This window comes from Salvia splendens, chromosome 7, assembly GCF_004379255.2.
Source record: "Salvia splendens isolate huo1 chromosome 7, SspV2, whole genome shotgun sequence".
Lineage (NCBI taxonomy): Eukaryota > Viridiplantae > Streptophyta > Magnoliopsida > Lamiales > Lamiaceae > Salvia > Salvia splendens.
Window position 1 is genome coordinate 24,700,756 of NC_056038.1, and position 13,967 is coordinate 24,714,722.

At 39.8% G+C, this 13,967-nt stretch overlaps 1 pseudogene; it reads right to left on the reverse strand.

Annotated features, from left to right (window-relative positions):
* Positions 1-224: 224 nt before the first annotated feature.
* LOC121810991 lies at positions 225-13,621 on the reverse strand (annotated as a pseudogene).
* Positions 13,622-13,967: the final 346 nt, after the last annotated feature.

The following is a 13,967-nucleotide window of genomic DNA, read 5'->3' on the forward strand; positions in this document are numbered from 1 at the left end:
GCTTTCCTTTACATTTCTTAAAGCCAATGGCGAAAAGAAAATAGACACTTTCTGAGCAAAATGTTCGCCGAATAAACTTTCAATGCCAGGGACGATGAAAACTAAACTTTCATATTTGTATGAAGAAATATAACCATTTCAAATTACACAATAAAGATCATGTCAACTAGCCTCAATCACGAAGCATAACAACAAAAATGGAATCTAATTTGCTAAGGAACTTACTAAGCCCGAGTATAGTGATGCAACTTGTATAACAAGACTTTTCCAGTAGCATTTCCCACAGCCATGAAACCTCCGTGAGGGCTGAAATCCATACAGCTCGGATAGTGCACAGCCTTATTAGGAGGCGGCCAGTTTGAGAACACATTTAAAGATGGGACATGGATCAGCTTCATGCTATTCTTTTTCATGCGAGAACCGATGGCCAGGATTTGTGCATCCAGATTAAATTTCATGAAATCCACCTTAGTCGTCAAGTTCTCAATAACTTTTATAGGTTTCCTCTTCCCACCTATGAAATCGTCTCTGTTGTAGATGTTCACAATTCCACTGTCTGAACCAGCTGCAAATAAATTTCCAACAGGGGGGACGGACAGAGCTGTGCCTGTCAGACAACCTTCATCCACGCCCTTGTAGAAGCACGATCTTGTCCTCAGATCCCAGTGATAAATCTGCCCATCACCCCCAGAACTCAACAATTGTTGTCCATCATTAGTGAATGCTACGGATCTCACACTTCCATTCATCTTCAGTGTTCCGATCAGTTCTTTCATCTTTGATGACACTAACAGAATATACCCTTCGTTTCCAACAAAGGCGATGGTTTTAGAATAAGGGCTAACCTCAAAAGATTCCACGCTCTTCTCATCTCTTCCTGCAAAAGGACCTATCTTATCTACATGAGCTTTGACTAAATCAAAGGTATAAGCAAACTTCCCCCTTCCTAATATGATGGCCTGTGATCCATCAGGTGAGAATGCAGCCTTTCGAATAGGACAGTCTTCAAGAAAAATACTCTTTATCATCTCATTTTTCTTCCCATCTACTTGAAAGAACTTCAAAGTTCTATCCAATCCACCGACAAGGAGCAACTGCGCATTCTTGTGGAACTGGACAGAGTTAACGGGACCTTGTGAAGGGTCCTTCATATTAGCATATGACAGTCTAGAGTATTCAAGAAGTCCCGGCAATAATTTCACACTCCTCTTTAAAACAAGACCATTTGTCCTGAGGACATCATCAGCACATTCTGGATGTTCATAACCACTGGCTACCACCACTCCATTTTTTCTGTCAGAATTGTCATCTTCGGAACTGTACAGTGGCTGAGCATATTGGGACGTGCCCACTCAGTTCCTCGGTTCATCTTCATATGCTGACCTCTCAATCTTGCCTCGTACGCTTCGCCAGAAATTACACTTTCATCTTCTCCTTTCCTCAGCCTCCTCAGATTGTTAATGTCACGACCGCCCTTTCTAGGGTCAATAAATGCGGGAGGTCGCGACCAAAGGGACTTTATGAAAGGAAAATTTTCTAGGGTTTCAATAAAGAGTTTGACCAAAATATTTAATATTCAATAACGAGGGAAAATCAGAGTAAACTCTTAACATTTGAATCTGAAGTCAACAATTATCAAAACTAGTAGTCCAAGAATGGAAGAGGGTTCAGTAACATAATTGAGGAAGAAGCAGTCATAATTCAGCGGAAACATTCAAGAGTAAGAGTGACGCCATGTATGAAGACACGACGCCCCTCGGAGTTCAAAATAAATCCAACGAGACTTCAATTTAAGCTCAACACCACCCAGCTCGTCATCGCTCAACCTGCACATAAGGAAAACACATGCAGGGCTGAGTACTATAAAATACTCAGTGGACTTATGCCGAAAACAAGTTATCAAAAATATTTATATTTTATCATGCCATTGTTAGGTAACCATCGGGGTTTTAGCTTTTGAAAGGCCCGTGGCACCAAAATATTCCATTGTTCAAAAATAACGACTGCGCAGTCATTTTCCCATAGACGTCAACCATATCTGCTCATACATGACTTAGAATGTGGCCACAAACCAAGTCACTAGACCGGCCAACCCGTACGCTGGCACACGGTCTACCATAGGTGTACACTAATCCAAGTAGGGTTTGCGGCCCTACAAGGACCCGAATTCGATTTAAATAATAATGGCAAGGCCATTTCAGATAGGCGCGTTAAAACCAAAATTTTGGCATGATAACATATTCACATTTCATTCCCATCGATAAAATAGTTAGGACATTGTCCTTATTTAAAAAAAAGCCCACCTTGAGTGCTTAATCCGAAATTATTTTCTTTCCCTTGCGATCACGATTCCCTTGCGAGATATCACCTTTAGAATTTACATAACACATAAATCAACACACTTTCAAATTAAATAAATAAGATGCATGCATCCTATGTCTCCAATTATTTTGCGAAAAGATAAAATGAACCACGAGGATTTAATTAGCTCGATTCTATTCACCAACAATTAGTCCAACAACAGAAACAGAAACTTCCAAGCCAAGCCTAAAGACTTAAATAGGTACGGCCACTTCCAAAAATTTACAAGAACTAGCCCAAACTTTAGTTAAACAATCCACATCCCTTTTACAAAACAAAAAAAAGAATTTAATAAAGAATAAAAAGTATACTCCCATTCCCAACATGCACACATACACGAATACTCCCTTTTTCCAACACAGTACACTTCCATTTTAAATCAAACATTAACCAAGAATTAAAATATTCTCATTCCAACAAAAGCTGCCGGTCCCCTCTCTCGTTCAATTTAGTTCAAAGTTCTTCCAAGAATACGCCCAAATTTCTCAAATTTGAAACACTCAAACTGGAGATTTCAAAAGCACACACCAATTCCCTCTCCCTCTCCCACTCGATTTCTCTCACAAGAAGAACAAAACAAGATCCTTAAATTGAAGAGAAAAACCTCAAATTAAACAGAAATCCCTAATCAGATAAATCCATGTACTCGTCGGAGTCCGTCGCCCGGCGCCGTAGCAGCCGCTACGTCGCTACCCGGCAGCCCCGATTACAACTCTGCAAGTTAAGTTCTAAATTTTGATTTCGTGCCCTTTACAGTTCGGTTCTTAGATTGTTCGATTGCTTTGATTTAATAATTTGGTTGGGTATTACGTGAGATGCAAGGTATGAGATTTGATGTTAGAGAAAGGTTATACCTTTAACAAATCGACCTTCAACGAATTGGATATAAGAGCAACGGATGAAGGGCTTCTTCACTCGAGTTTGGTTCTGATTGCTAACGGAGAGGTTCAGTAAGTTGGTTAAAAAGGAACTTGAGAAAGAGAGAAGGCAAGCAGTTACCTTTGTTCAACAGAAAGCTAGAAGGGTAGACGGGCTGAATTCTCTTCATCGGCTCCTCTTCTTCTCTCTAGCCTTCTCTGAGACTTGTTTGTTAGGTTGAAGAAAGTGAAGCATGTTGTATATAGGATGGAGGCGGACTGAAATTTGGAGTAGGTTTTAGAGTAACTGCCTTGCAGTGAGGGTGAGTAATTTGGGTTATTAATTTCCAATCGATTCAGAATTTAAGGATGATTGGTGCTTCATTTTTGGAGCAGTTAGAAGATTATTGAAGAGTGGAGGAAAAACCTTGTGAAGTTTATTATTGTGTATATTTGATTTCATAATTTAATTTGAGATTTAATTGCTAATTTTATTTGGTAAAAATTAATTTGCAAATTGGGAGGAATAAACACGGTAGAGAAATAGAGGAGATCTGTGTTGGGATCCTTTGTTTTCTTGGAACCCTTTGTTTTTTATTTAAATTGTGTAGCCCACAATTTATTTTTCCACAAGATTGCACTTGTTTTATTTATTTAATCTATTGTACTCACACGGAATTGGGTCCAAAAATATTCCTCACGGAAAGGATTTATGTAAAAACAACTGTGATTTCATCATTACCATTTCGAGCTCATAATTCAAGTTATCAAATATTCGAAAAATAAATGAATTCACCCATCATCTATTATTCAAATAGCCATGTGTTGACTCGGTCAACGCACAGTCAAAACTTCAACTCAAAACTAGGTCACAACAATATGAAATAACTAAAATTACTCGCCAATTAATCTACAGATTTCACGACATTAAAAGCATTAAATGCAAAAATTTTAGGGTTCGATAATTAGGGTTTAAAAAGTGGGGCGTTACATCCTACCCACCTTAACAAAATTTCGTCCCGAAATTTGCTACGCTCAAGGAAAGAGTTCAAGGTACAATTCCTTTATCTTATCCTCATTCTCCAGGTACTTTGGCACAAGCTATAGATTTATTTCTCACTTTCTGGATCTTTCGGTCCAAAATAGATTCGGGTCTCTCCTCGTAGCTCTAGTTCAGGTGCATGACGACATCTTCGTAATGGATCATGTGCTTTGGGTTGAGATCGTATTTTTTGCAATTGCAACACACGAAAAAAATGTTGTGCTCATTTCCAAGGTTGGGTGGTAGCGCCAAACGATAGGCAACGGGGCCCACTCCTTCAAGAATTTCACAAGGCCCAATAAATCACGGCTTCAATTTGCCCTTGACGCCAAATCGTGTTATCCCTTTCTACGGAGATACCTTCAGGAAAACTTTGTCGCCAGCTTGGAATTGTAAGTCAGTTCGTCGGACATCCGAGTATGACTATGTCTGTCTTGAGCTTCTTTTATCTTTTTGTGAATTTGCCGAATAATTTCAATCATCTTCTTTGACTGCATCGGGTCCAAATACCCTCCTCTTGCCCAATTCATCCCAGTAGAGTGGGGATCTACTCTTTCTTCCATATAATGCCTCATACGGCGCCATGTTGTAGGCGATCTCAATCAGTGGAAGTGCTGCCTCCCAACTTCCTCCTCAGTCGAGCACTATGACTCTCAACATATCCTTAAGAATTTAGATTGTTCTCTTAGACTATCCATCAGTCTACGAATGCAACGTTGTGCTAAAATTCATTTGAGTTCCTAGCTCTCGCTGTAAAATTATTTAAAATCTTGAAGTGAATTTCGAGTCACGGTCAGACGTGATTGTCACTGGCACTCCATGTAGTCGAATTATCTCTTCTGTGTAGATTGGAGCCAGCTTGTTCAATCCATAGATTATGGAAATCAGGATGAGGTGTGCACTCTTGGCGAGTCGGTCTAAATTCACCCAAATGGCAGTGTTCCCTCTTGAGAATCTCGGCAATACCGTAACAAAATCTATGGCAAAGTGCTCTCATTTCCACTCAGGAATTTCTAGTGGTTGCAACTTTCCATACGTCGTTGATGCAAAGCCTTCACTTGTTGGTACGCTAAGCATCTTTCAACAAATGATGCTATGTCCCTCTTCCTACCATTCAACAAAATTGACTTCTTCAAGTATTGATACATCTTTGTACTTCCTAGGTGGGCAGTGTAAAGAGTTTCATGTGCTTCTCTCATGATTTCATTTTTGAGTTCCTCGTCATTCGCTATGCATAGTCTTCCTTCGAATGTGGGAGCATTATCAGTTTCTTCACTGAAATTCCCATGTTCGCCAGTTCTCACTTCTACACGAATTTCCTCCTATTCTGCATCTCTCCTTTGTGCTTCCACAATTCTTTTCCTTAGACCAAGGTTAACCACTAAGCTGGCGATTTGGCCTTCCACTGTTTCAGGTGCTCTTACCACTTCCAACCACATCTTACTAAACTCGCATATTAGACTTCCCTCTTCGGTGAGAAAAGTGGCTAGTTAGGGTTGGTTCTTCCTACTCAAAGCATTTGCCACTATATTTGCTTGTCGGGGTGGTAGTTGATTCCACAATCGTAGTCCTTCACCAATTCGAGCCATCTCTGTTGTTGAATGAAAAAAAAAGGACTCCAAGCTTTTGTGATCCATAAAGATTTCACATCAGACTCCTTAGAGATGATGTCTCCAAATCTTTAAGGCGTGTACTGCCGCTGCTAACTCCAAGTCGTGGGTTGGATAGTTCAACTCGTTTGGCCTCAATTGTCGGGATGCGTAAGCAATCACTTTGTTGTTTTGCATCAACACACATCCAAGTCCCACCTTCGAAGCGTCCGTGTATACCACGTAGTTCACTCCAGGCTCTGACACGGCTAGAATCGTTGGACTAGTTAGCTTCTCCTTCAAGAGTTGAAAACCTGCCTCACACTCAGGGGTCCAATTTACTTTTGCCCCTTTCTTGAGTTGTTGGGTCATGGGTCTCGCTATCTTGAAGAATCCCTCTATAAACCTTCGGTAGTATCCTGCCAAGCCTAGGAAACTCCGAATCTCGTTTGGTGTTGAAGGTGCTTTCCACTGTTGTACCGCCTCAATCTTGGCGGGATCCACTCGAATTCCTTCTACCGACACAATGTGACCAATGAAGTTTACTTCCTTAAGCCAAAACTCACACTTGCTGAATTTGGCGTACAATTTCTCACTCCTTAACGTATCCAAAGTGATTCGCAGGTGTTCCTCGTGTTCCTTCTCATTCTTCGAGTAGACGAGTACATCATCTATGATGACCAAAATGAATTTATCCAAGTATGGGTGAAATACTCGATTCACCAAATCCATGAATACTGCAGGTGCATTCGTCAATCCAAACAGCATTACCACAAACTTTTAGTGACCATATCTTGTGCGGAAAGCGGTCTTCGGTATGTCTTCTCTTCGGGCCCTCAATTGATGGTATCCGGACCTTAAGTCAATCTTTGAGAACACACCGGCTCCTCGTTGTTGATCGAATATGTCATCTCTCCTCGGCAGTGGATATTTGTTCTTGAGGGTCATTTTGTTCAACTCTCTATAGTCGATACACATCCTCATCGACCCATCCTCCTTCACAAATAGCACAGGTGCGCCCCACGGTGAAACACTGGGTCTAATGAACCCAAGTCCGTAAGCTCTTGAAGTTGTATCTTGAGTTCTTCCAACTCTTTAGGCGCCATTTGGTATGGGGCCTTAGACACAGGTGCCGACCTTGGCTCTAGGTGAATTGTGAACTCCAATTGTCGATCTGGCGGTGGCCAGACAAAGCTTCAGGAAAAACGTCTGAAAATTCTCGTACCACAGCAACATCCTCCATTTTCCTTTCTTTCTTCCCATCTCCTTGTAGATAGACAAGATAGGCAGGACGCTCTTTTCTCAACATCGTAGTGGCTTGGGGTGCGGAGATTATGGACGTTTTTCGGTTCGTCGTGATTCCCTGGTACACAATTGGTTCCTTTCCCGGGGCTTGTAATAATATTTGTTTCTCCTTACAACGATTAGTAGCAAAATACAAGGGTAACCAATTTATTCCCAAATTATATCAATATCCCCTCTTAACTGCTAACGGGGTCCTTGATTGTTCTCCCTTAACTCCGTCCCCACCTTTTTGCTTGGACACTCTCTAGAAAAGTGATTATATCTACTACAGTTAAAAAAAAGGCTTGATAGTATTATGAATTCTACACTTCCCAAAATGATAGTACGAGCAAACGATGCATTGAAGGGGTTTGGGTTGGAAATCACCCATCTGACTCGATGCAGCCTGTACTCCCCTATACTTTGGTTGGTTTTGGATGGGCTGGTATCCCTTGTTTTCATAGGGAGCCTTATTCTCATCCCACTTTCCCTTCTCACGAGAAGCATGTGATGGAGGCAGTGCCAGTGTAGTGTTTCACATCGCCCTCTCCTTGGGCATAGCTTCCTCCACGTCTAGTACGCGGGTCAACGATCCAGCGCATGTAAGTCTTCCAAGGTTGGCAAATGCTATCCTTATCTCATGCCTTAAGCCCGAACGGAACTTCTCAGCCATCTTCTTATTGGTATCCCTTGTTAGGGTACATGCCGAGCCATGTCGCAAGTGTGCGGCCATATTCTGTCACTGGCATCACCCTTGTTTGAGATTGTAAAAGTCAGCTGTATTCGCCTTTCGGTATAATGTCCTCCCATGTCATTGTATCCATTTGCTCAGTGGTCATGGTCCTTTGCTTGTCCTACCAAAATTCGGCCGAATCCGTGAGTTGGTAGGTTACATAAATCAACGCTCTTCCTCAGTGCACTTGATGACTTCGAAGCTGATCTCCAATGCGCGTATCTAAGTCTCGGCCTTTGCTGGCTCTCCTATCCCATCGAAGATAGGAGGATTTTGCTTTAGAAGAATTATTCAATATGTCATCCTGGCTTAGGTGGAGGAGGTGATGGTGATGGTACTAGCACACGTTCCTCCTTTCGATTGTTTCCCATTTTAGTTGATTCGTTCTCGCCACTTGCTGGACGATTTCCTCTCATCGAAGACCTTCGTTCGTATATCTTAATCTATCAGGGGTGCTCGTATTTTCATTCCAATACTATCGTACAGTGACGATCTTATGCGATGATCTTAAATACTCTGACTCACAACTTTCTGTTGTTATCCGCATATCCCTTGATCAACCACTTACATAAATTTTTAGCAGAAAAACGTGATCATTTGGTGTACACGGCTTCTCTCAGCTTTTTATTTCTCAAGACCTAATATCTAGGTATGGTATAACGTTCGATTCTTCGGCTGCTTGCTACAATTAAGTATAGATGCATATATATTTGACTCCTCGTGTTGTTGATGTATCCCTTTTTTTTGTATGTGTCTCTTGACACTTATTCCCCATATGTGTTTGCAGAGGTCGAGCCATTGTCTTTCTTGAGAGTCTTGTATCAAGAATTTAGAAGTCTATTTAACAGTCTTACTTGGATCAGAATGGGTTTCAACATGAGGATCACTATTGAAATTGCCCTTGATTTAAAATGGCACCGGAATTGACTCAAGAGGAACAAGAATGAGTCACTACTTTCATTAAGGAAACAGTGATGCATCACTAGCAAATTGCGGGTCAATCAAAAGTTTTAAGTGCACGAAAAGAATACCATTGTCAAGGAGCTTCATAGAAAGAAATTTCTGAGAATCCAAGTAAGTACTGTTAATTAAATTCATCCATTCTAGCTACGAAGGTGGCACTCTGTCGTTTCCCGAAGATAATAGAGGCGTTCTCGAAAACTCTAGGTTCGAAGTCAAGATTCTTGGTGTCATTACAGCAATTAACTGTCCTTGCATGTCACATCTTCATATTATTTTTGGCACGCCATAGCAGTCATTCTCATTAAAACATGCTAATAACCCTCATGGCCTTAACGTGTCATAAGAGTTGTCATATTTGTAACGCGTCGTTGCATTAACATGTTATGCACGATTGCATTCACTTTATTTGATTGAAGACAGAATTTCTTGTCGTTGTAAGGATACATCACCTAACATTTCTTCTTGTCTTGATCTCGTTAGAAACTTCCTTTCGTTTTGTTCTTCTCATCCAGGGAAAACAATAGGCAGTTATAATAATCCGTATAGTTCAAAGTATATGTTTTCGTTTGTCCCATCACTCAGGAAAGTGATATTGCAGTTATCAATTTACAACTATGTTCGAGCACGTTCAGCCTAGCATACTTCTTAGGCACCCTATGTTTCTCGGACATAGTTCATAGTCTCATACCTCAACACATATTCGATTGTTGCTTAATTCAAGCTTCATATGGATTCTATGTTTGCAACAAAGTTCAAAATTCCACATTTCACTTTCATAATGATTCTATACAATACCTCGTACTTCATCAATCATGAATTATCATCACATGAAAGGTCATTCATACATTGCGCAACCAAACATATTTATCCATATAAACCATTTGGCATTCCATAGCATTTCATCCAACGTATATTAATATTTAAAAAAAGTAACTCAGACAATCCATCGGCCATGGAATCACATTTCATAAATCATACAGTTCATGGACATCTGTATCACAATCACAAAATTGCAACTATGCACTCATCATGCTTTGAATTCACAGTTTCGTAATCATGCAATTTCGACCACATAGGCATAAAAAAAATTGCCGCTCAAGTAATCAACATGTATGTCCTTCAAGTTAAATTCGCAGTTCAAACATATGAAATAAAAAGTCTCCGCCTCAAGCATGCGATTCATATTCACACTTCAATTTTATCACATTCAACACCTTCAATCACATACTCCCATAGTGTCTCACGTCTCATATGACCACATCATTTTCCAAAAGCCATAGCATTTACTTTAAATTTCCAATAGGCCCAAAATTGTCATTTTCACAAGGAACCATTTTTCCATTGAATTTCAAAAATTTCAATAATTCATTTCAAAAGTCGCCAAAATATTCTTACCTCTTCTTTCGTGGTTGGGCGTGACGAGTTGTGGTGTTGAGCCTTTGACGTTTAGCACTTAGTCTATCAACACAAGGGTAGACTACAACTAAATGAGGCTCTTGAGTCCAGAGCGGAAAGAACTGAGGCTCTGATACCAAACTGTCACGACCGCCCTTTCTAGGGTCAATAAATGCGGGAGGTCGCGACCAAAGGGACTTTATGAAAGGAAAATTTTCTAGGGTTTCAATAAAGAGTTTGACCAAAATATTTAATATTCAATAACGAGGGAAAATCAGAGTAAACTCTTAACATTTGAATCTGAAGTCAACAATTATCAAAACTAGTACTCCAAGAATGGAAGAGGGTTCAGTAACATGATTGAGGAAGAAGCAGTCATAATTCAGCGGAAACATTCAAGAGTAAGAGTGACGCCATGTATGAAGACACGACGCCCCTCGGAGTTCAAAATAAATCCAACGAGACTTCAATTTAAGCTCAACACCACCCAGCTCGTCATCGCTCAACCTGCACATAAGGAAAACACATGCAGGGCTGAGTACTATAAAATACTCAGTGGACTTATGCCGAAAACAAGTTATCAAAAATATTTATATTTTATCATGCCATTGTTAGGTAACCATCGGGGTTTTAGCTTTTGAAAGGCCCGTGGCACCAAAATATTCCATTGTTCAAAAATAACGACTGCGCAGTCATTTTCCCATAGACGTCAACCATATCTGCTCATACATGACTTGGAATGTGGCCACAAACCAAGTCACTAGACCGGCCAACCCGTACGCTGGCACACGGTCTACCATAGGTGTACACTAATCCAAGTAGGGTTTGCGGCCCTACAAGGACCCGAATTCGATTTAAATAATAATGGCAAGGCCATTTCAGATAGGAGCGTTAAAACCAAAATTTTGGCATGATAACATATTCACATTTCATTCCCATCGATAAAATAGTTAGGACATTGTCCTTATTTAAAAGAAAGCCCACCTTGAGTGCTTAATCCGAAATTATTTTCTTTCCCTTGCGATCACGATTCCCTTGCGAGATATCACCTTTAGAATTTACATAACACATAAATCAACACACTTTCAAATTAAATAAATAAGATGCATGCATCCTATGTCTCCAATTATTTTGCGAAAAGATAAAATGAACCACGAGGATTTAATTAGCTCGATTCTATTCACCAACAATTAGTCCAACAACAGAAACAGAAACTTCCAAGCCAAGCCTAAAGACTTAAATAGGTACGGCCACTTCCAAAAATTTACAAGAACTAGCCCAAACTTTAGTTAAACAATCCACATCCCTTTTACAAAACAAAAAAAGAATTTAATAAAGAATAAAAAGTATACTCCCATTCCCAACATGCACACATACACGAATACTCCCTTTTTCCAACACAGTACACTTCCATTTTAAATCAAACATTAACCAAGAATTAAAATATTCCCATTCCAACAAAAGCTGCCGGTCCCCTCTCTCGTTCAATTTAGTTCAAAGTTCTTCCAAGAATACGCCCAAATTTCTCAAATTTGAAACACTCAAACTGGAGATTTCAAAAGCACACACCAATTCCCTCTCCCTCTCCCACTCGATTTCTCTCACAAGAAGAACAAAACAAGATCCTTAAATTGAAGAGAAAAACCTCAAATTAAACAGAAATCCCTAATCAGATAAATCCATGTACTCGTCGGAGTCCGTCGCCCGGCGCCGTAGCAGCCGCTACGTCGCTACCCGGCAGCCCCGATTACAACTCTGCAAGTTAAGTTCTAAATTTTGATTTCGTGCCCTTTACAGTTCGGTTCTTAGATTGTTCGATTGCTTTGATTTAATAATTTGGTTGGGTATTACGTGAGATGCAAGGTATGAGATTTGATGTTAGAGAAAGGTTATACCTTTAACAAATCGACCTTCAACGAATTGGATATAAGAGGAACGGATGAAGGGCTTCTTCACTCGAGTTTGGTTCTGATTGCTAACGGAGAGGTTCAGTAAGTTGGTTAAAAAGGAACTTGAGAAAGAGAGAAGGCAAGCAGTTACCTTTGTTCAACAGAAAGCTAGAAGGGTAGACGGGCTGAATTCTCTTCATCGGCTCCTCTTCTTCTCTTTAGCCTTCTCTGAGACTTGTTTGTTAGGTTGAAGAAAGTGAAGCATGTTGTATATAGGATGGAGGCGGACTGAAATTTGGAGTAGGGCTTAGAGTAACTGCCTTGTAGTGAGGGTGGGTAATTTGGGTTATTAATTTCCAATCGATTCGGAAATTAAGGATGATTGGTGCTTCATTTTTGGAGCAGTTAGAAGATTATTGAAGAGTGGAGGAAAAACCTTGTGAAGTTTATTATTGTGTATATTTTATTTCATAATTTAATTTGAGATTTAATTGCTAATTTTATTTGGTAAAAATTAATTTGCAAATTGGGAGGAATAAACACGGTAGAGAGATAGAGGAGATCTGTGTTGGGATCCTTTGTTTTCTTGGAACCCTTTGTTTTTTATTTAAATTGTGTAGCCCACAATTTATTTTTCCACAAGATTGCACTTGTTTTATTTATTTAATCTATTGTACTCACACGGAATTGGGTCCAAAAATATTCCTCACGGAAAGGATTTATGTAAAAACAACTGTGATTTCATCATTACCATTTCGAGCTCATAATTCAAGTTATCAAATATTCGAAAAATAAATGAATTCACCCATCATCTATTATTCAAATAGCCATGTCACATCATCAACAAAGTTGACTCGGTCAACGCACAGTCAAAACTTCAACTCAAAACTAGGTCACAACAATATGAAATAACTAAAATTACTCGCCAATTAATCTACAGATTTCACGACATTAAAAGCATTAAATGCAAAAATTTTAGGGTTCGATAATTAGGGTTCAAAAAGTGGGGCGTTACAGTTAACTTTAGCTATGTTTATACTAGTCTTTCTCTCTTCATCGTCAACCCACACGGGTTTTCTTTCATTGTTCCTATATGCATCAGGAGTCTCATCTCCAGACTCAATATCCTCCTCGTACACAGACAATGTACTATCTGCAGATCTATCAGTGAAAAACACTGCTGAGCTATTGTCCACCTCCCCTATAGCTTCATTATCATCATCATCATCATCATTTCCAAACCCAATCGGTGAGTACAAGGAGCTAAACAGAAAGCTTTCCAGCTTTTTTCTCTGCTTCCCCTCCTCGATTTCCAATTGCTCGTCATCTTCCTCCTTTAGCCCTTTCTTTGTCTTCTTATTCCTAGTAGGATATATGATAATCCTGTCTCCATCTACAACTTCTTCTTCACCCCTTTCTTCAACAAGTTCAACCTTGTCTTTCTCCATCAACCTCTTATTTTTCTTCCCTGCCTCCTTAGGTACAGCATTTTGAGAAATTAAGAGCATCCGCAGCGGTGCTCGTGCCGCTGGAGCGGCACCGCCGACTCGCCGCTGCGCTCTTGCCGCTGGCACAGCGTTGCTCGATGCATCAAGCACGTCCGTGCCAGCGAGCAGCTGACGTGGCGTTTCCTGATTGGCCAACGGCATTTTTTTCATTTTTTTAAAAAAAAATCGAAAATAATACAAAAAAATAAAAAAAAAATTCAGATTCCCAAAAATATGGCCGTTTTATTATAGTTATTTTTTATTTTTTTATTTTTTAATAATTTTTTTATTTCCAAAATCATCTATAAATACACGCATTCATCATACATTTTTCACATCAAATCATCTCTCATTCATACAACTCATC